Here is a 22,784-nt window from a genome sequence, read left to right on the forward strand (position 1 = left end):
TGACAACAGGGTTCTGAGTTAGTAAGAGCAGCTCTAAGGCCCGCTCAAGTAGAGTCGTGATTCAAACCTGTATGTCTTTTTTCTTGTCATCAGTAATAAGATTCCGCAAACCTGCTAATATCTAACTTGTATGCATGTATGTGTGCATGTGTATGTGCGCGTGTGAAAGCATCAAGCATAGCATGATGCCTTGAAAATTGCTTTTAGAATCCTTTAGGCTTGATTCAGTCTTGCTTTGTACAGAAAAACTAAATGGGTCTCATTCACATTTATCATGGACAGCCTCTTTTTAATCATCCACATACCTTTCTAGTCTTGGTAACAATGAAATAAAAACAAACACCGTGCAGTAAAAATACCTAAGAATTTGCCCACAAACACAGAATTTGATGAAAATAAATCAACAAAGGAAAAGAAAAACATAACCTCATGTTTAGTGTGATTTTGCTCTTGAAATACTTGTGTTTTATCACTGGTCTTTCAAGAACTCTAGGGGAATCCATTGCCACCAAGGGTCACGTTAATCACTTCTAACCACTTCTCTGTTGGTATGGCTATATTTGAAGAAGAGGAATATAGTTGGCTATAGAATTTTATCTCTTTACATTTATTTGTCACAATTTACTACAAAGTATTGATAGCAATATAGTTAAAACGGTACATTACTCATGTGTTTCCTGGTTTTAAGCTAAACATACATAAAGGCTTAAAATTTTAAAATGAACATATAATTCCAGGTAAAGCTTAGTGCATTTAATTACTACAAAAATAGCTCAGTGGTGTTCTTAGACATTGATATTTCCTTTTCTGTTACACACATATGAATTAACATTTCTTGAATTGTCAACTGGGAAAAGTTTCCCAAATTTTGGAACAGGTTAAGCTATTTTGTATTTGCATTTCACTTAAAAGATAAATACCATTAACTACTTCGTAATGCTCTGGAAGTACTTTCCATTTTATTAATAATGATATAACATTAACTATGATTATGGACTGATCTTACTTTATTACAAACAATGTTACTAATCTTACTTTATTTCAAGTACTGTTGTTTTGATAACTACATGATAATGAGATTACCTTTAAGGGTTGGCCACATAAATGGATTCTTGAATGGTTGTAAAAATGATAATAAGTAATTATTCTAATACCATAAGGTTGACAAAGTATTTTATAAAAGTTATCTCATTGGACAATGCAACATTTTATAAACCAAACATAGAGATAGATATATTTTACATCCTCATTAATTTCATTTAGAATTTCAAAGACGTATTTTGAAAAAAATTGACAATCCTAACAAAAATCATACTTAGGAATCCTGATATGCCTCCTGATAAATAAATTTCTGCATTGCACTTTTGTATAATCTATTTCCATTTAATTCTTCTACAAAAATGTAGTACAAAAAGTTAGTCAATGGACAATCAAAACATTGTCTCACTCTTTAAATTATGCTTCTTTCAGGAATTCTCATTTACTCCTAGAATTTAGTTATTTTACTTGACACCCTGTTATGCCCGCTGCATCAAAAAATTTAGTAAACATAGAAGGAACACTTTTTTTATGGAAAGATAAGACCAAACAAAAAACGGCTTTATTTGAACTCAATGACCCATGTTAGCCCTATAAAAACCTTGTTGTTTTGATGAGTAACTGACAACGAAAAGACTACTTAATAAATAGAATAAGATGCATCAGAATTAATGAGATCCCTCTCAATGGAAATTTGTAAATAGAGCTTGGATAGTCACATGTAGGGAATATTGTAGAAAGGAATCTTGTTAAGTGTAGGTTGGATTCTTCTAGTTCGGAGATTATGTGAAGACATTCATATGTTTTTAAAAGCTTAGTTTATATTTATTGGTTGGAGGTTGGGGGAGATAGAAAGAAGGGAATAGTTGAATTTTTCCCTTTTCCTAATTTTTAGATTATTTGCTAAAATTGCAGCTTAGATGAACTATAATAATAAAAGTAGCTTGTGTCTTAAAGTTTCCAAAATACTTTTTACATAACTTATTTAAGTCTCATGTTAGTTCACAGTAAACCTACGAGGTAGATAGAGTAAAGTCTCCATTTTAAGATGAGGAAACTAAGGATAAGAATGGTGAACTATCTTGCCCAAATTCATATGTCTAATACATGGTAGAGACAGAGATCATGCCCAAGTTTTCTGACTCTAAGTCTGGCACTCTTTTTGCTTGACTATCTTACTTAGTCTCAGCTATTGAGAGACTTTTTTAAGTGTTATCCTTCCCAGTCCTTTTCCTAGCATTCACTTCCCCATTATTAAATTCTTTCTCTCTCTCTCTCTCTCTCTCTCTCTCTCTCTCTCTCTCTCTCAGAGAAGCCATTACAATGTCTCTTCTTGCTTGAGTGAAGAGAAAGGTAGTTGAAAGAGAAAGTCATAGAAATTTAGCCATGAACCAGGCAGAAATCTGTAAAAATAGGAAAAATCCAAGCATTTAACTAAGATGAATCAGTATATAGTGAAAGAGCACTGGACTTGGAATCATGAGTAGTGGCTCTTGTCACTAGCTAGCTGGGTGATTTTAGGGTACTGAAAATCTCTGGGCCTTAGTTTTATCATGACTAATGTGAGGTCTTGAAAAGATGATATTTTAGTTCAGGGACTGAACTAGATTGGCAAGGCATGTATAGAAAGTAAGATTTGGGGTACAACTTGTAATAGAATGCCTCAGAAGAATATTTAAAGGAGAAATTAGTCTGCATTACTTATTTGAAGATTTTTTTCATTTCAATGGTACTCCAAGGAGATATTTTAGGTCAATACCACATTATCAGATATTATTTAATGCATTTAGACAAAATTATTCACATAAAGCATTCATATTGAATATGTACACTGAACAAATCACTGAAATGAGGTTGACATCTAATGGATTATTCACTATTTGGTGTTTAGGATAATTATAAAGAGGTTTTACAATTGTACTTTCTTATCTACACTTCAAACTCGGCAAAAAGGTCTCACTTCAGCAAATTGGTTTTGACGGTACTTTCAGATCATGGGATTTACAGCTGGAAGAGACCTTCAATATTATCTCTAGAAAGAAGCTTAAAGATCATCTAGTCTAATTGCTTCATTCAACAAATGGGGAAACAGACCAGATGTTTAAGTGATCTGCTAAAGTTCATGCATTTAATAAATAATAGAGCCAGGATTTGAACCCAAGTACTCTGAATCCAAGAGAGAGCTAGATGGTGGATAAAATATTGCCTCTGGATTCAGGAAGACTTGAATTCAGATCTGGCCTCAGATACTTACTAGCTTACTGGGAAAGGCACTGAACCCAATTTGCTTCAGTTTTATCATCTAGATTTTGTATGGTCCTCATTACCTAACACAATGCTCTATACAAAGTAGATGCATAAGGCATGTTTATTGAACAATGAATTGAATCCTATGTCTGCCAGTGTTCATAGATGGAAGGGGCAGTTTGTCTGTATTGTGATTTCAGGGCTTGATAGGTAGAATCCCAAAATGAATCTCACCCTGCCATCGACACTTGAAATTTCTTTAATGAAATACCCAAGCCTTTCATTTTGTACTGAAATATAATGTCTAAAATGCAGATACCCTTGGGAGATAGGGTACATTAACTTTAATTTATATTATGTGTGTGATAATATCATTGAAAAATTGGAATAATTAGAACTGGAAGCTAATCTTTGTCTTGAAAGGCTTGGATGGCAGGGAAAAGGACAGAATTGGATACTAAAGGGGAATGGGGTGTGTGCTGGGGTCGGAAATGTATGATGGATAAATGTACATCCCTGTTGATCTCTTGAGTTACCCACCCACTCCCATTTTACTCCTCATTAAAAATGTTTTTTTTTCGTATCTTCAAGTTTTTATAGGATCACAGATTTGGAGTCGGAGACTTAAGCAGCCACCTGGTCCAACCATACCCAAAAGGAATCTGTACTATAATATACTTCCTATATAGTTATTTGATCTCTTCTTGAAGACTTCTCACGAGGGAGAGCCTACCTCCTCTCCAAGCAGCCCATTCCACTTTTGAACTATACTAAGTGTAACAAAGGGGTCATCCCCTCCTTAACATACTTCCCTTCTTTATGTCTCCCTCTCCCCATATAGTCTGTTCACTTGAAAAATCTGATATTCAAGCACTGGCCTTGGAGTCTGGAGGACCTGAGTTCAAAGCAGTATCAGCCACATAACACCCACTAGCTGTGTGACTCTGGGCAAGTCACTTAACCCCAACTGCCTCGCCCCCCCCCAAATAAATCTGATATTCAACTTCCTTAAAAATAGACTCTTCAGAGTAGCTACTCAGAACATAGAAATACATTAAAAAATAAACTTTAAGCCATGGCTAGCTGAGAACCACAACTGACTCCACTAATTTTACAAATCCCTGAGTTCTGAATGCCCTTTATTAACTTGCTGACAGAAGTGTGGTTAGGTAGTTCTTAGCTAAATTTTAATCCTTAGACACTTTAAAAAATGTCCAATAAAGGAGATATCAAAAGACATTATCAGAGTTGACAGTCTTCCCCAGCTTAACTGTACCTTAACAATATATTTGTGTTAACTTAACTGTTCTACTAAAACCAGAAAATCCTGTCAGATATCCCCAAAGCAGGCTTGCTACATTGATTAAATGCCAGATTTGCTGGGTGACAGAAAAAAACCACATCTCATGTTAAAAAATCTGTAAGGTGAGTAATATTAGAGTACCTTTTCACTAAAGTACATAAAGCCCATGAATTTTCTCAGTGCCTTCATGTATGTGGGCTTCCATACCAAAGGAAACAAAGAGGTCAAAATAAATGAGGAATGAGGAAAGCCATTTGGATTTGGCCATTAGGTATTTATCTGAACTACTTACTGACAAAGCACTCCATTCCTCATACCTTTGTACTGTCCATCTTCCATTCCTCAAATGCGTTCACCCCTCACTTTTGCATCTTAGAAACCCTAGTTTCTGCCAAGACTCAGCTTAAGTAACACTTTCTACATGGAGCTGCTCCTGATCCCACCAGCAGCTTGCCTGTCCCCCCTCCCATCACCTTGTATCTATTTTTCATTTACCAACATACATTCAATACAGACATATTGCCACTCCTGATGGACTACATGACTCATTGAGGGCAAGAGACTGGTTCAATTTTGGCTCTGTTTCTGCAGCACCTAGAACGGTGTCTGACATATAATACATGATTAACACATTTGTATTGATCGTTTGCATAACTGAAGAGAGCTGTGCTTACCTATACCTTATATTGCATTTCTAAAATCACGTAAAACTGTTTCGCAATCAAGATACATGAAAAAAGCATGAAATACGTGTTTACAATCAGGAAAGTGGGGAAGCTAAATTTCTTAATCTTCAACCTCTGCAAGATTTTGTTAAAGATATTTCAAAACTTCATTTGAACATATTTGTTGAACATTTTAACACTTTGTAGATAAACTAGAATGCTACCTTCCAACTTAACTGCATATTTCACATCATATGGAGCATGTATAGAAATATCATTAATTATAAATGTGTCATTTGGTATTTCAAATCTATTACCCTCCAATATGGCTTCTAATCTCACTTCACTACTGACACTGTTCTCTCCAAGGTAACTAATGGTGTCCTAATATCTGAATCTAATAATTTTTCCTCTTTCCTCATGTTTTTTGATTTCTCTATTTCATTTGACATTGAATACCGTCCCTTTCTTTACTGACATCATCTCCTTTTTGGGTTTCTTGGTATGATATGATTCTTTTCTTATTTCTCCAACTAGTCCTCTTTTATCTTGTTTACTTACTGTTTCTGATTCCTAACCATCAGTGTTTTCCCAGGCTCAGTCTTGATCCTCTGATTCTCTTTTTCTCTTTTCTTTTAGAGAGTTCAACCAGAGTTGCCCCAAATAAAAGTTGCAAACAAGTGGAATTTCTCTGCAATGACTCATCCATCTCCTTCTTGAATCTTTACCTCTCTTGTTTATACTTCATCTCACACACACACCCACTGTATGACTGACCAGTGTCCTTGTATTACCATGTCATTTCTCTCTATCAGAATGTTCACAAAAGGGGCAGCTAGGTGGTGTGGTGGATAGAGCACCAGCCCTGAAGTCAGGAGGCTCTGAGTTCGAATGCAGCCTCATACCAAACACTTGACACTTACTAGCTGTGTGACCCTGGGCAAATCACTTAACCCCAATTGCCCAAAGGAAAACAAACAAACAAACAAACAAACAAACAAACAAAAGAATGTTCACAGAAAAGAGGCTAAAAACTTATTAGTGTTAAGGTATGCACGATTTTTTAAAATCAATTACCTCTCAGGGATATTTTGATTTTAATAAAGAACAAATTTAGGGTATTAGCATATCTGGCAGATAGAGGCACCTGGAAGGAGGTGTGGGTATGAGGGGGTTCCCCCATAGGTACCATCCAGTCCACAAAAATAGAGGGGCAGCTCTGAGTTTATCTGCTATCAGAGTTTTTGCCTTCACTTTTATGCTGATGATTTTTAAATTCAAAGCTTAATCCTGCACATCTAATATATTATAGACGTTTCCACTGGGGAACTTTTACCATCATTTCCAAATCAATTGGTTCAATAGTGAAATTTGTCATATTTTCTCACCAAATGGACTCCCTTCCCATCAACTTTCCTATTATGCTATTGGTGGTACATATGTTCTTGGTTTATTTCTCTCATTCTTTCTTTATATGCAGCATATCCTATTGATTCTACCTTCAAAAAAATATATATATATAGATACATAGATATATTTATATAGATATAGATATAAATATAAATATAGATAGATATAGATATAGATATAGACATAGACATAGACATAGACATAGGTATAGATAGATATAGATATAGATATAGATATAGATATAGATATAGATATAGATATAGATATAGATATAGATATAGATATAGATATAGATATAGATATAGATATAGATATAGATATAGATATAGATATAGATATAGATAGATAGAGATAGAGATAGAGATAGATATAGAGATAGAGATAGAGATAGATATAGATATAGATATAGATATAGATATAGATATAGATATAGATATAGATATAGATATAGATATAGATATAGATTTTGCCTATTGGTTCTCCCTTCTACAACCATATCATGTCATGTCTTTAGTAATTCAATGCTCTTTTAAATGGCCTCCCCCTTCCCATTCTTTCCTCTTGCATATTGCTACCAGATACTTCTTAAAAACACTGAGTTCATCTCATCATTCCCTTGCTTAGAAACCTCCAAATCTTTATGTGATCAAAGGCAAATTCCTCTTGGCATTTGAATGAACACCCAGCTTGATTCTGTCTCTACTCTCTCCCAAAAACTGTTTCTAGCCAGGTTCTTCTGCTAGTTCATTCATTCATTCATTTCTTTAGCAAAGATTGATTGAACATGTAATCTAGGCATCTACGAGTACTTGGGGTCACAATGAAATTATTTGATGTGGTGCTGCCATCAAAGCTTTAGCTGGGGCATGAAGACATAACTACGTGGAAAGTTAAATAAGAATCGCTGTTTTTCAGTTGATTGGAAATGTATGACCCTTTGTGACCCCTTTTGGGGTTTTCTTGGCAAGGATACTGGAGTATCCAGTATTTCTCCAGCCCATTTTACAGACAAGGAAACTGAGGCAAACAGGGTTAGGTGACTTGGCCAGGGTCACACAGCTAATACATGTCTGAGGCCAGATTTGAACTCAGGAAGATGAGCTATCTTGACTCCAGGCCTGGCACTCCATCTACTGTGCCACCTAGCTTCCCTAAACAACAATATGACATTTAAATAACAATATGAAAATAACAATAAAAGGCATATCCTGCTTTCCTTTTTCTTATTCATACATGGAATATCCTTCCATATAATTCCTGGTTATTAAAATTCTGATTGTCCTTTGAAGTGCAGCACAAACTCCAACATCATTTATGAAGTCCTCTCCAACTACTCCCTTTTACACTGATCTCTCCATCTTCTGAATTCTTCTAGCTGTCATTATCTGTCTGACTGTAGTATAATACAGCGCTAAATGATACGTCACATTTGCGTAGAACAAAATTGCTTAGGAAAAGTCTCCTTCATAACCATCTCATGAGCTACACAGAACAATTGTCATTATTCAGCCCCATTTTAAAGATAAGGAATCTGAGCTGCATAGGGTTTAAGTGACTTGACCATGCTCACTCAGCTAGTAAGTGTTTAGCTTATCCCTCTCATTAATTCTTTATATGCAGCATATGCTATTGATTCCATCTTCAAAATATTTATATACCTATTTTTGCCTATTGGTTCTCCATTCTACAACCCATATTATCTCATGCCTTTAACAGTTCAATGGTCTTTTAAATGGCCTCTCCCTTTCCAATCTCTCCTCTTGCATATTGCTCCCAGGTACTTCTTAAAACACTATCATTCCCTTGCTGAGAAACCTCCAATTCTTTATATGATCAAGGAAAAAACCATGGACAAGCTAGAGTTTGAGTTCAAATGTTCTGAATCTAAGTCCAGTGATCTTTCCACTACAGCACACCGACTTAAGGCCAGAGGTCATGTATTATAGACAGATAGGCGCACAGTGGGTAGAGCACTGAGACTGGAGTTAGGAAGACCTGAGCTCAAGTGTGGCCTCAGACACTTACTAGCTGTGTGACCCTGGGCAAGTAACTTCACCCTGTTTGCCTCAGTTTCCTCATCTGTAAAATGAGCTAGAGAAGGAAATGGCAAACCACTCTTGTATCTTTTACCAGGAAAAGGGGTCACAAAGAGTTGGACATGGATGAAACAATCGAACATCCATCATCCATATTCCTTAAGTTATGAAATGACTATAATTCTATGCATTGAGAAGGTACGTATCCAATTAATTTTTGTGAAATGAATGACTCAGATGATAAGTTTGGGTAAAGAAGGTATGAAGGCAGAAGTGGCGTATTTGTTTGAGTAGATATGGAGGGCCAAATTGCAGGGAGACTAAAATGACAGAAGAGTAGTTTGGACTTTGTTCTATAGGGAAGAGAGCCATTAGAGGTCCTCCTTTCTTCAGTTGTCCTCTAATTACTTGATACATCTTCCCAAATGGATTATAAGATCCTCATGGATCAGAATAACATCTTCTCAGAGCCACAATTAACTGTTCCTGAGTCTGGGGAAAACACTTGGGGAAAAGAGAAGACCATAAGGACAGGTCTCAGATCTCAGACTAGAAAGTTTTATGCCAGGGTGGGGCAGGGGGAGAGATGCCACGATGTGAGGGGAGACAGATGCTTTGACAAGAAGACAAACCTCTTTGGATGGAGATCTTGGGATACCATGAGGCCACTTCCTGGGAGGTTAGTGACGAGACAGAGCAAAGTGGTCCAGTGAATAGAGGGAATCATCTTATGTGCTGAGTGAGAAGCATCTGTTAATATAGTATTCTGTTTAAATTATTGCAGGGCAGCTAGGTGGAGAAGAGCACTGAAGCTGGAATCAGGATGACCTGAGTTCAAATATGACAGTTACTAGCTGTGTGACCCTGGGCAAGTCACTTAACCCTGTTTGCCTCAGTTTCCTCTTCAGTAAAATGATCTAGAGAAGAAATGGCAAACCGCACCAGCATCTTTGCCAAGAAAATCTGAAATGGGATTACAGAGACCTGAGCATGACTGAACAACAACAAAAATTTAGAATATTTATTATTGCTAACTGGATGTTAAGATCAATTGGTTCTGCCTGCTGAAGTAGTAGTGCTACCACTGCTACTTCCATGAATCATAGTGTTCTGGTGCAATACTCCAATTTCCCTGCCTTAGTTATGGTTCTATATCTTTTGTGTTTTGTGTCTTCTATGGAGATGATTGAAGTGCTAGGTACAGAGAAAAAGTTCTCAACAAATTCTCATTGAACTGAAAACCACTTCATCTTATCACAAACTAGGTGTTAGCACAACATAAATTTATAGTTATTATTTTGCTAGTGTTAATGTTGGACAGCTAGGTGGCACAGTGGATAGAGTGCTGGGTTTGGAAGTCAAGAGGACCTGAGTTCAAATCAAATCTAGCTTCAGATACTTATTAGCTGTGCCACTGTGGGCAAATGACAAACTACTCCAGTATCATTGTCAAGAACACCCCATGGATAGTATTGGTGTGATATGGTCCACGAGATCATGAAGAGTCAGACACAAATGAACAACAACAGCGTCATCATGAAAATTTAATCATTTTAAATAAATAATTTATTGAATATGTGATTTCAAAATAAGAGACCCATGTTAATTCCAGGTTTATGCTTTTCTGTTCTTTATGAAATTAACTTCTTGTCCTTTTCTCTTTCTTAATGACAATGAAAATAGGAACCGCACAAATGTCCGTCCCCTCTTGACTTTGAAACGCTTCTAGTTGTGCTTAGTCTCGAATGTTGAATAGCATGGCAGGAACTTTTCAGAGAGGTTCCCCTTTCCTTCCCACTCCCTGCTTCCATGGAACATACAAAAATAGAGATATCAATTCTGCCTTAAGTCTGGCATTAAACAGCTTTCAAGGACTCAAACCTGGCCTGTTACTAGGCTAGCATTTATGGAGCCTGCATGTAGCATTTTGAAGAAAATCATTCTTAATTCACCATGCAGTGTTATTTTATTGGAATATGGAAAAGATGGAAACTTTGACTATCAAAAAGAAACTTAGTATTAGGTGGTAATAGCATCCACACATGCTTGTGTGAATAACAGCATACACATATATACATACACACACATATACAAAATTGTGTTCTCCCGAAATGAATTACAAAATAGATATTGCTAGGGGACAAAGCTCAGACTCTCAATCATATTGCTTCTAAGTAAATATCAAAGAAGATTTTGGTTTCAATCCTGATTATTAATTATACTGAATAAGAGGATTTGTTGTGGTTGTTCAGTTGTTTTGGTCATGTCCAACTCTTCATGATCCAATTTGGGGTTTTCTTGGCAAAGATACTGGAATGGTTTGCCATTTCCTTCTCTAGATCATCTTATAGGTGAGGAAATGGAAACTGAGGCAAACAGGAGTAAGTGACTTGCCCAGGGTCACACAGCTAGTAAGTGTCTGAGGCCTCATTTGAACTCATCAGATGAGTCTTTCTGATTCTAAGCCCAGTGCTCAATCCACTGTGCCACACAGCTGCCCAAATAAGAGAGTATTTATCAAATAAAATAGAGTAGCTTGGTGTGAGACTAGAATATCTAGGATTGCTACTAAAGGACCAAGGTTGGTTATCTGTCTGTCTAGGTAATCCTCATCATGCTGGTGAGTACCTCCCCCCCAGCCTTGCTATCTGAGGTGGCCTAGACCAAAGGTGTCAAATGCATGCCAACAGCACTGGCTGACAATCTTTTCAAGTATAGACAAACCAGTATAAAATACAATTGGGAAATTTTTAACAGAATAAATAAAAATATAATAGAGCACAGCTAGTGTTCATATGTGATTTTCTAAGTCAATATGACATGAAGATGTCCTCATGTATGGGTTAGTGGCACATGTTTCTACTTGAGTTTGACAACAGTGGCCTAGATTATCTGACATTGTACCAAGGGTATGCATTTACACCAGGGCGTTTGCAGAGCTCCACAGGCTGGTACCCATTCTAGGAGATTCAATCAGTGTCTAATTTAGGCTCACACAGCTGGAAAGTCCTTGAAGATAAATGTGACGCGAGAGTTTCTTAGACTGATACGGTCTTATGTAGACTGATGCAGTCTCAACTGATGCAGAGTGAAGAAAGCATAAAAAAATTAATACAAATGAAAACTCTAAAAGCCATCACAATTCAGATTAAATACAAGAATAAAAAAGGCTTTAACATGACCTAAGGAACCCTCAAGTCACATCACTCTTCAAGCAGTAACATGGTGTTGTGGAAAGAGCATCCAAATACAAGTCAGGAAATCTTGAGTTCTAATCCCCACTCTGCTACTGTCTATGTCATAGTAAAGAAATCATGTCACTTTCTGAATTTCAGTTTTCTGATTGTAAAGTGAAGGGTCTAGGCTACATCAGAGTTTCTTAACCTGGCATCTATGAATAGGAACTTTAAATTATGTTTGTAATTGTATTTCAACGCCATTGGTTTCATGCACAATCCTTTGTGTTTGATTAGTACATTTGAAAACGTTCTGAAAAGTCTATAGGTTTTGCCAGATGTTCAAAGGGGTCCATGACATGAAAAGGATAAGAACCCCTGGATACTCTCTCCTCTGATTGGAGGGTAGAGCATGTAACTCTTCCAAAATCCTTCTTTTTTAGAGGGCCCTGACTGGACTTCCAGCTCACTCCTCTTTCCATTTGCATTTCTACGTGGTTTCAATATTGTGGAACAAGATATCTTCTATCTGATACTCCCCTTGTTTCTTTCTTCCCCCTTTTAAGTTTTCTTTTTTTGCATTGTCTTCTCCCATTAGAATGTAAGCCCCTTGAGGGCAAGGACTGTCTTTCTTTTTCTTATTTCTATTCCCACACTTAGCATGGTGCCTGGCACATAACAGGCACTTGATAAATATTTACTGAATTTAATTGGACCCCTGGACTGGACAGAGTTAGACTTTTTCCTGCAAAAGATCAAAATACCCAAGTAGCCTGATAAACTTCTTGAACACAGCAACTATTTTTGTTTTTGTCTTTGTATCAGCACATAGCATACTTCTTGGTAAATAACAGGAACTTAAAAAGCATGTTGGATAAGTGAATGAATGAACAAATGAATGAATGAATGAATGAATGAATGAATGACATTGCCCAAATTTCTCACCTTGAATTTTTAGAAGTGAGCTGACTCTACTCTAGTTTTGGGGCCCTAGCAGAGTCTTTGAGACAGAAGACAGCTTTCTTGGCCTGCCCAAGTACTAGCACGGAAGTCTCAAAGACTGGAGGGTTACTCTAGGCTTCGGGATGAAGCCATGGTGACATGCTAGGAGAGGAAGGGAAGCTTCTAGATATCATATGAGGATGTCACTTCTTCAGTGGTTGAAGGCAAACAGAGGTTAACTGACTTGCCCATGATCACACAGATAATGAGTGTCTGAGGCTGGATTTGAACTCAGGTCTCCCTAACTCCAAGTCAAGCGTTCTATTCACTGAGCCATCTACCTGCCTCTGCTGTTAATCCTTAGGTGATACCAACTTTCTGAAATAAATGCTATGGAAAACTTAAAGTAATTTTCTTCTAGAAAACACATTTCTATGATCTCAAATCCACATATAGATATGAGTACATACAAGGATCATATCAATACTTTTAATACATAAATGTCATAAAATAATCAAGTTAATCAAATTTGAAGGGAAAGTCTTTTAATGATTTAGAAAACTTTAACTAGATTTTCTTTCACAGTTTCTTGAATTTCAAAACATTAAGAAACACATCAGTAGGGAGGAAAAAAACCCCAAGCATTTACCTTCATATGAGAACTTCTGCTCTTCTCTCAAAGTATAGCTGCCATGTTTTCACTCAATCCCACTATTCTGAGGCTGATCAGTTCTTGAAGTTTCTCTAAAGTAAAGGGAAAAACATAGATGTTCTAATGGAGACAAAGACAAAAATAAAGAATCATCTTTATAGAGCTTCTCTGTGAAACAGCAACGCATGATTCTGTGTTTGAAGATGGTCAGATTCCTTCTTTACTACATGACATAGTTTCCCCATGGTATCTCACATCAACCAAAGGCACAGAAGATAATCAGAATTTTTTGGACATCTTATTTGTTAGAGAGTTCTATTTGAACTACTAACATAATTTATCAGCTAGCCTTACCCACCTTTGAAAGTAATGCACTCTTTTCCCATTATAAAATCGTATTAATTCCACATTGCCTTCTCCAGGGGAAATTAGGACTTTCCACAATTACTTACTTATTTTCCCTAGACCATAATTTTACACTTTGGTCTCATTAGTAATGGCAAGTGCAGAAATAGAAAACTGTTAGGTTTAGACATTCCTGTCTATGGCTTTTCTCAGACTGTTTTATTGCTTTATTGTATTGTGAGATAAAACTTACACATTCTGGTCCCTAATCTCTTGTGCTTATTTTTTTCTGATCTAAAAATCCCTACCAGAGCCCTAAGTACCCCCATCAAGTCTGTAATAATGCTGACCTGAGCCAGTGAAAAACTGCACTCAGCCGGCATGTTCTGTAAGATGGCTTTCCATCAACACAACATTACAGGCATTCTTCTCTGGAGCTAGCAAAGAAAATAAGCTGGCTTTGGCAGTTGATCATGGACGGCACTAATTCGATGAATCCATTTTTCACAGACTTTACTTGGCAAACATTTTCTCCACAGTCTGCAAGCCTAGAAAGTTTCTCCCCACCCCTCTTCTTTTTTTGTTGGCAGGGGCAGCAGGAATATAAATGTTTCTAAAAAGAAATTGGATTTGGAGTTAGGAGACTGGGTGGAAATCCTCCCTCAGACACTGTCAGTCTTTCAGAGCCTTGGTTTTCTCATCTGTACAAAGGGGATAAAATGTTAACACTGCCTACCTCAGAGCTATATAAATAAAAAGTATAAAAATAAGAAGGTTGAATTCTATGATTCTATAATCTGTTTGGGTACTTCAAAACCTTCTTCTTAAGAATACTGTCAGGCCAATACAATCCCAAGAATAATGGGAAGTAGACTTATCTGGCCCTTTTGTTGTACTCTTACCCTATTGAGGTACTCTATTTCATGTACCTTTGGAGTGAAGAAGGCCAAGTGCATGAAGGTGGTTGGTGCAGTATAAGTTCAATAACCAGCAAACATTTTACACATTTGTGAGTAAGAAAAGTTAGAAATCAGCTTACTTAAGATCTTTTTTTTTTTTACCAGAGTACTCCATTTCCCTTTTAAAAATTCTTGAGTTTACCAGTAATCTCCAGAAGCCAAACTCAGGTTATTATTATTATTATTATTTTAGGCAATCGGGGTTAAGTGACTTGCCCACGGTCACACAGCTAGAAAGTGTTAAGTGTTTGGTCTGAAGTCACATTTGAACTCAGGTCCTCCTAACTTCAGGGCTGGTGCTGTATCCACTGCGTCACCTAGCTGCCCTGAAACACAGATTATTTTTAAAAGTTTCTCTAGTTTTTGAAGAGCTTTGAACCATGGAGACTTTAAGAAACTTTTGTGCTTATAATTCATCATTTTCTTTCCAAATCTAATGTTGATGAAAATGAATTTGTGGAGATCAATTCTTCTCTAGCACGGTCAGGGAGGAAGTGATGAGTTTTAAAAATGATCTTGAACTGAATCATAGGCAAAACAAACCACACTAATTCCCTGAACTTCAAACTGAAATTAACCTGATTTTACTGAATTATGAACCAGAAAACCTCTAGTGAAATAGTTTCTGCTACAACAAAGCCTATTTATTTTCTGAATTTAATGAATCAGGATTTGATTAAATTCTCTAAGTTAAACTTCAGGCATACCTTGGAGATATCATGGGTTTAGTTCCAAACTAATACAATAAAGTGAATATTGCAATAGAATGACTCAGGTGAATTTTTTGGATTCACAATGCATGTAAAACTTATGTTACTATATTATAGTTTATTAAGTATGCTATAGTATTATGTCTAAAAAACATATATATCTTAACAAAAATTGTTTATTGCTATAAAATGCTAACCATCTTCTGAGCCTTAAGCAAGTCATAATCTTTTTGCTGGTAGAGGGTCTTGCCTTAATATTAAGGGCCGCTGACTGATCAGGGTGGTGGTTTCTGAAGGTTGGGCTGACTGTGCCAATTTACTTAAAATAAGACAACAATGAAGCTTGCCACATTGATTGACTCTTCCTTTCACTTAACACTCAGAGGCCATTGTAGGGTTATTAGTTGGCTTAATTTCAATATTGTGCCTCAGGGAATAGGAAGATCCAAGGAGAAGGAGAAAGATGGGGGAGGGGATACCAGGTTGGTGGAGCAGTCAGAACATGTACAACATTTATCGATAAAGTTAACCATCTTATTATATGGGCATGATTTGTGGCATCCAAAAACAATTGCAATAGTAATATCAAAGATCACTGATCACAGATCACTCTAACAGCTATACCATAATAATGAAAAAAGTTTGAAATATTGTGAGAATTACCAAAATGTGACACAGAGACATGATGTAGGCACATGTTGTTGGAAAAATGGCACCAATAGACTTGCCTGAAACAGAGCTGACACAAATCTTTAATTTGTAAAAAACACAATCTTTGTGAAACACAGTAAAGTGAAGCACATTAAAACAAGGTATGCTTGTATTTCATTCAGTTTGAATTCCCATTTTAACAAAGCTCAGTTATCTTAGAGCCTAATGGCAGCTTGTATCCATAACTGTCCCTGTGGAAAACATGATGCTAAACGATCCTTCTTCTAGCAAGTCAACCTCAGCTGGGAAGACAGGTGCAGATGCTCCTGGTGACTCTGATGCCAGTGAGGGATTTGAAGGCTCTTCTAACAATCAGCAGTATGCATATTAGTTATAACTCTAAGCCCATGACAGCTGCAATATTCCACATGCAAACAAATTACAATCATGAATGGGGCAATATTCCAACATAGAAAGTTTTCAGGTAAATACTTTCACCTATTTTTTTTTCATGGGGAAATACATGCAAATCTTTATTCACAACAAATTATATGAACCAAAATATATATTTTTTTCTTTTTAAAAAACGGAATTGACTATTTTTCAAGACAATGAGATTTTCCTCACAAGAAGTATGAAGCAGATGATGGACGATCATCTGTCAGCAGAGAGGATTCCTATGGGGAATTGGTCCAGATAGCCTCTAAGGTCTCCTCTTCTAACTCTAAGAGTCCATGTTTCCGAAAGCCCACATTCACTTGTTATTTAATCACAATTTTAGTGAGCCTGAAAATTTACTTCAGCCTAAAGAAACACAAATCATTTTTCCCTCTCTTGGTTTACTAACTTTATTGTTGGAAATATTTCACTTCACCAGAGAGAGGGAAAACAACATAAAAGAAGAAATGAGAAGATAAATGAGATGAAACAAATAGAAAGTAAGAACTACATAAAATAATTCTACTACTAATGAAAACTTTTTAAGATTAATTCCAAGATGATTTTTCTAAAGATTCCTAGCTATACTTTTATGGTAGTATAGAGTCAAATTCACATAATTTTAAAAGAATGATTAGGTAAAATCATTCTATACATATTTTATCAGTTCTTTAGATACAGATGGTGTTTACATATACATACATATATATGCATATATACATATATACAAACACATATTTGTGTCTAATGGTAGTCATATCTAGGGTGGGGGCAGGAGAGAAGAAAAAAGGGAAAAAAAGAAATTTGCATGGTAACTTTAATGTATATTTAAAAGGAATAGCAAGTTGTACATAACAAAATATCTTCTTATGCAAAAAAGGATGATTTGGAGGGAACATGCTAGGAACTATGCTTAACTGAAAGAATGGCTATGGATTGAGAATGTTTAATTTAAGCTAGCGCAATAGTGGACAACACTCATGACTTCCAACTAGTCCTCATAATGGCACTTCCAGTCTCTAACCCAATAACCTTGGTTTGGAACAAGTTCCATTAATAGGGAAAAATGCAGGAGTTTAAACATGGCACTGAAGACTAAAAGAAGAATGCAGACAGTTATCTGAAACACAAAGCCTTTTTTATGTATTCACAGAAATCATAATCAGGCTTCAATTGGTGCTACACTGCTGAGATGTTCACTGTTGTTTGTCTGTGTTTGATCGTCCATCTGGGCAAATGGAATATTTTGCAGATATACTTTCTTTTTCTACCTATGATTCCCCCCCAACCCCGTTCCACATTTTATCACATTTTATTTTAATGTTGGAGATGTTTCCCAAGACAGCATAATTAAAGCAGTTAGATCTTTCTATTAAAAAAATTCCCCACAGGAATACTGCTGATTTTTTTCCCCTTTCTACCTTTTCGGCTTATCCAATGGACATAATCCCTTCTGCTGTTCATAATCCTGGAGTCAGTCTTTGATAACGTTGTACTCAAATATGTCACATGATAAGAAAGATTATTAGGGAAGGTGTGGTTTCTAATACATTTGAAAAAGGGACCAGAAGAAGGCTCACATGTATAAAAAACCTTTAAGACCCTTCTGTGTTTAATCGATGTCACACGATAAGAAAGATTATTAGGGAAGGTGTGGTTTCTAATACATTTGAAAAAGGGACCAGAAGAAGGCTCATATGTATAAAAAACCTTTAAGACACTTCTGTGTTTAATCGGTTAGTCAAAAACACCTACCATATTCCAGAAACTGTGGCAAATAAGTGCTGTCCAGACTCCGCTATCATCCTACTCTGGTGCCCTGCAGTGGCAAATACAAGACCTTGGATTCTCAAAGGTGACACAATTCAAGTTAAAGCTCAGGTAGATTCTAGGAAATCTTTGAGGATGGGCAATTTGTAGACTATCTTTTGAACTGTGAAGTGGTTGAGATCTGAATTGGTGGAAAGTACACCCACTTGACAAAGTTATAGGTAACTATTATATAAAAAGTTTACACTGGAGGACAAAGCTTGGATGAGCTGAAGTCCCTATCCTTATAGAACTTACAGTTTGGTAGGTGGAGACATCAGTATGGATTCTGAAATTATATAATATTACATATAAAAAGCATTATAGTTTAATACTTCCATGATTTAATCATGTGGGTACTTCATTCATTAATGAAGATAATAACTAACACATATACTTTTTAAAAGTCACATCCAACTCTTGTCTGTGTCCTCCCAAAAATCCTCCATAGAGGCTCTACTCAATGTTTTAGAGCTCTTCCTCTAGGCTGTTTAATATTGCATGAATAGAGTGTAGCAATAAACATGCTTATCTCTTTGTTATCCCTTTGTCCCTATATAACTAGCCTACCTCCTGTTCCATTGATTCAAATTTTTAGGTCAGTTCTTACATACAAGTAGGGACAAGAATAGAGATTGGACCTATGACCTCATTGATAAAGGATACTCCTATAGCAATGCAGATTGGCACTTTGTAATTTAACACAGTGCCTTGGACATAATAAGTGCTTACTAAATGACTGTTGATTTATTGTTAACTTATAGTCTTAGGGAGTCACCTAGAGTATTTAGAGGTTAAATGGCTTATCCCAAATATGTCAGAGGTAGATCCTGAACCTAGTGCTTACTGGTTCCAAGACCAGCTTTTTATCCATTACATCATGCTAAACACAAATAATTGTTGCTCAAATACCGCAGGATACTTATGTCCATGACGTATCTATTGTTCCTTGAGTCATCTATAATTTTGACTTCTCGAAACTGGGATGTTCCATGAGTCACAGCTATATAGTACATACAATATTAGGATTTAAAAGATATATGTTGAGAAAAAATTTTAGATTGCTGAAAGTTCTACACAATTTCCCAAATTCAATTCAGCTTGCTATGTATGTGTTGCCCGTCCAATTGCATTGCATAGTTGGGGTAATATGAATTTTCATCTGCTTGCATTTTTTCCTATGTGGATTGTTAGGCTGATTTCTTTTGAGTGCTTGTGCATCTCACTAAGGAAGCCCAGTAGGATTATGGGACTTAATGTTGTCAGAACAATGCTATTCACAAAAAGGAACATCTGGCAGATGTGTTCTCCAGTTAAGTACATTGGAGAGTTACAAAACAAAGTGCTATGGGAAGTGAGTGGGTAGACTGCTACCAATTGAAGGAATCATGGACTATTTCTTGGAGGAGGTAACATCTGACGTGGATTTTGAAGGATGGATAGGAATTCACAGAATTTGAGAGTTGGAAGGACCTTGGCAAGCCAGTACAACCCATATGTGAAATAAATTCCTCCTCTAACACTTTCAATGAGCAGCTGTCAAGGCAGCCCCTTCTATTTTGGGATGGTTTCAATAGATAAGGAAGGGGAAAGAAGGCATTTCAAGAATTAAAAAAAATATTCTGAGAAAATGAAAAGAAAATCATGAGTGTGTAATGCAAGCCCAGGGAATGAGGTGTTGTGAAGTTTGACTGTAGTGCAGAGTGCTCAGTGGTGTGTGTAAGGGAGGTTGTCACTCAAACTCTGAACCCTAATTCTCCCATTGGCTCTCCCCTCAGTCAACTTGATAACAGAAGGGGTAGATTTCTATCTGAAGAGTACATCCCTGGTAAGATAAGAGTACAACCTAATACCTTGCTGAGAGGATGCAGGGGACTTGTATGATGGCATTTAAGACTTCCTCAGTCTAAAATGTTGTGATGGGATGTAGAGGCAGTTTGTGGTGGTGAAACATGAGATAAGTTCACACAGTAATGCACTCGCAGCATCATGCACTTTCTATTCTGGCAGATCTCAAAGCAGGCCACACAAAAAGGGCTAGAGTTTGCTCTAGAAGAATTTAGTCTGTTATAATACTATTAAAAATAGCTAGCATTTCTTACATAAATAAAATAGAAAAAGAGGAGATTAATGAATTGGGCATACAACTAAAAAAACTAGAAAAAGAACAAATTAAAAATCCTCAACTAAACACCAAATTAGAAATATTGAAAACCAAAGGAAAAATTAATAAAATTGAAATTAAGAAAACTGTTGAACTAATAAATAAAACTAAGAGCTGGTTTTATGAAAAAACCAACAAAATAGATAAGCCTTTGGTTAATTTAATTAAAAAAAAGAAACCAAATTACTAGTATCAAGAATGAAAAGGGCAAAGCTACCACCAAGGAAGAGGAAATTAAAACAATAATTAGGAATTATTTTGCCCAACTATATGCCAACAAATTTGACAATCTTAGTGAAATGGATACATATTTACAAAAATATAAATTGCCCAGATTAACTGAAGAGGAAGTAAAATACTTAAATAACCCCATCTCAGAAAAAGAAATTGAACAAGCCATTGATGAACTCCCTAGGAAAAAATCTCCAGGGCCAGATGGATTTACATGCAAATTCTATCAAACATTTAAAGAACAATTAATTCCAATACTATATAGACTATTTGGGAAAATAGGTGAAGAAGGAGTCTTACCAAATTCTTTTTATGATACAAATATGGTGTTGATACCTAAACCAGGAAGAGTCAAAATAGAGAAAGAAAATTATAGACCAATTTCTCTAATGAATATAGATGCAAAAATTTTAAACAAAATACTAGCAAGTAGATTACAGCAACTTATCACAAGAATAATACACTATGACCAGGTAGGATTTATACCAGGAATGCAGGGTTGGTTCAATATTAGGAAAACTATCAGCATCATTGAGCATATCAACACCAAACCCAACAGAACCACATGATCATCTCAATAGCTGAAAAAAGCTTTTGACAAAATACAACACCCATTCCTAATAAAAATAGAAAGCATAGGTATAAATGGAGTCTTCCTTAAAATAATAAATAGCATTTTTCTAAAACCTTCAGCAAGCATTGTATGTAATGGGGACAGGCTAGAAGCATTTCCAATAAGATCAGGGGTGAAACAAGGATGTCCATTATCACCCCTGTTATTCAGTATTGTACTGGAAATGTTAGCTTTAGCAATAAGAGAAGAAAAAGAAATTGAAGGCATTACAATAGTCAAAGAAGAAACAAAGCTATCACTCTTTGCAGATGACATGATGATATACTTAGAGAATCCTAGAGAATCAAGTAAAAAACTACTTGAAATAATAAACAACTTTAGCAAAGTTGCAGGCTATAAAATCAACCCACATAAATCATCAGCATTTCTATATATTACCAACAGAGTCCAGCAGCAAGAGATAGAAAGAGAAATCCCATTTAAACTTACTGTAGGCATTATAAAATATTTAGGAATCTACCTCCTGAAACAAACCCAGGAACTCTATGAACACAATTACAAAACACTTTTCACACAAATAAAATCAGATCTAAATACTTGGAAAAACATCAGTTGCTCATGGGTAGGCCAAGCTAATATAATAAAAATGAGAGTCCTACCTAAGCTAATTTACTTATTCAGTGCCATACCAATCAAACTACCAAAAATTATTTTATAGAGTTAGAAAAATAATAACAAGATTCATTTGGAAAAAACAAAAGTCCAGAATATCAAAGGAACTAATGAAAGGAAATGCAGGAGAAGGTGGCCTAGCAATTCCAGATCTTAAATTGTATTATAAAGCAGCAATCATCAAAACTGCTTGGTACTGGCTAAGAAATAGGGAGGTGGATCAGTGGAATAGGTTAAATATGCAAGACACAGTAGTCAATGACTATAGTAATCTATTATTTGATAAACCCAAAGACCCCAGCTTCTGGGATAAGAACCCACTCTTTGAAAAAAACTGCTGGGAAAACTGGAAAAGAGTATGGCAGAAACTAGGCATAGACCCAAATCTCACACCATATACCAAAATAAAGTCAAAATGGGTTCATGACTTAGATATAAAGGCTGATACCATAAGTAAACTGGGAGAACAAGGAATAGTTTACCTATCAGATCTATGGAGAACAGAAGAATTCATGACCAAACAGGAGATAGAGAACATTATGAAAAGCAAAATGGATAATTTTGATTACATTAAATTGAAAAGTTTTTGCACAAACAAAGCCAATGCAACTAAGATTAGAAGGAAGGTAGAAAATTGGGAAAGAATTTTTACAACCAGTCTCTCTGATAAAGGCCTCATTTCTAAAATATATAGAGAATTAAGACAAATTTATAAGAATACAAGCCATTCCCCAATTGATATAAATGGTCAAAGGATATGAA

General features: G+C 36.0%; 1 long non-coding RNA gene across 1 annotated transcript in view; it reads right to left on the reverse strand.

Moving 5' to 3' along the window:
• The window catches only part of LOC144454424 (uncharacterized), a 381,737-nt gene that overhangs the window by 137,480 nt on the left and 221,473 nt on the right, over positions 1–22,784 (reverse strand). Inside the window, exon 2 of the long non-coding RNA XR_013482757.1 lies at positions 13,467–13,561. This is a non-coding gene — a long non-coding RNA (uncharacterized LOC144454424). The remainder of the gene's footprint in view (positions 1–13,466; positions 13,562–22,784) is intronic.

The sequence above is a fragment of the Phascolarctos cinereus genome, unplaced genomic scaffold (genome assembly GCF_003287225.1).
Source record: "Phascolarctos cinereus isolate Bilbo 61053 unplaced genomic scaffold, phaCin_HiC Scaffold_726;HRSCAF=1367, whole genome shotgun sequence".
In the NCBI taxonomy this organism is placed as follows: domain Eukaryota; kingdom Metazoa; phylum Chordata; class Mammalia; order Diprotodontia; family Phascolarctidae; genus Phascolarctos; species Phascolarctos cinereus.